We start from the raw sequence: 1,445 nt of genomic DNA, 5'->3' as shown, positions 1-1,445 counted from the left end.
CTTTTGTGGATATGGGCCATTCTTAATGGGTCCATAAAAGCAATGACCCACACTTTAATGGGCCCATGGTATTCAAGTGGGCCAACTCTACACTGGGCTTTTGGTTTGTTGACTTGCATCAATCAGCCAACGACTGTGGATTTCTGAAAATAGGGATGACGGATAATGACCAAAACAAAATTAGGGGTGTTCATGGATTGGATTAGGTTGAATGATTTTTTAGACTCAACTTAATTATTCGGATTGTAAATTTTTTCAACCAAAATAACCTTTATTAAAAAATAAACCCAACCCAATATTTGAGTTAGGTTGGTTCGGGTTAATCGGGTCATTTATTTAAAATTTTGTTATAAAAAAGAAGCGAAACGTAAATATGTAAAAATCTAATTTAATTGTTTTCATATATTGAATTATGATTAAAAACTCAATTTCAATTTATATAGTGAAAATTTTCTCTCTAAAGTGCAAAGAACTACTTTTAAGAGTTGTTGAAAAATAAAATATTCAAAAAATATTAGAATTAAATAAAACTAAAATCAATATGTGTATAAATAATTGTGTTATAAGTAATAAAAAATATATTTTTTAAAGTTAATAATAAATTCGGATTGGTTCGAGTTGGTTTGGGTTATATTAGGTGAACATGAACCAACCCAACTCATAGGTTTTCATTTATTTAAACCCAACCCAACACAAATCGTACAGGTCGGGTTGGGTTGATCGATTTTTTCGGGTCATCAGGTTTTTTGAACACCCATAAACAAAATGGTATTTTTGAAAAATGTCCAAACTATTTTTTTTTAAATGACCGAATGACTAATTCTCATACTATTTCAAATTTAATAATTTATAAAAATATACTCTAACAAATTTTAAAGATTATGATGTATTTAAAAAACAAATCTAATTATTTAAAATAAATATAAAAGCTTAAGACAAAATCTAATAATTTAAACCAACTACTCAAATGAAACACAAAATGGTCTAAATATTTAATGATAAATAATAGAATACAATAATTTTCATTATTACTATATATATTAAAAAAAAAAAAAGTTTATCTTTGATCAGATCCGAAAAATTACAAACACGTTTCAAAAATTGTTTGACAATCATAAACATCATAAATACATGATATTTCTATGCAAATAGAGTGTGTACATAAAACACACAATGACTGAGTAGAAAAATCAAAAGAAAATACATGATATTTATTTGCAAATATATTATATATACTGAAATATCTATGTGGGACACACTACAAGAAATCTGACTTCTCCCAACGTCACATTTCGTTGGGAAAATGTGGAAAATTCGTCGGGAGAGCCTCTTCCGACGAATAAACGGTCGTCGAGAGTTTGGTCGGGAGAAACCCATCGAGAGAGGATCTCCCGACGCACATATAGGGCGTCGGGAGTTCTCCAAATAACTCCCGACGCAGTAAT

The sequence above is a fragment of the Benincasa hispida genome, chromosome 12 (genome assembly GCF_009727055.1).
Source record: "Benincasa hispida cultivar B227 chromosome 12, ASM972705v1, whole genome shotgun sequence".
NCBI classification, from domain to species: domain Eukaryota; kingdom Viridiplantae; phylum Streptophyta; class Magnoliopsida; order Cucurbitales; family Cucurbitaceae; genus Benincasa; species Benincasa hispida.
The sequence above is the reverse complement of the archived record's forward strand: the minus strand, read 5'-3'. Positions refer to the sequence as shown.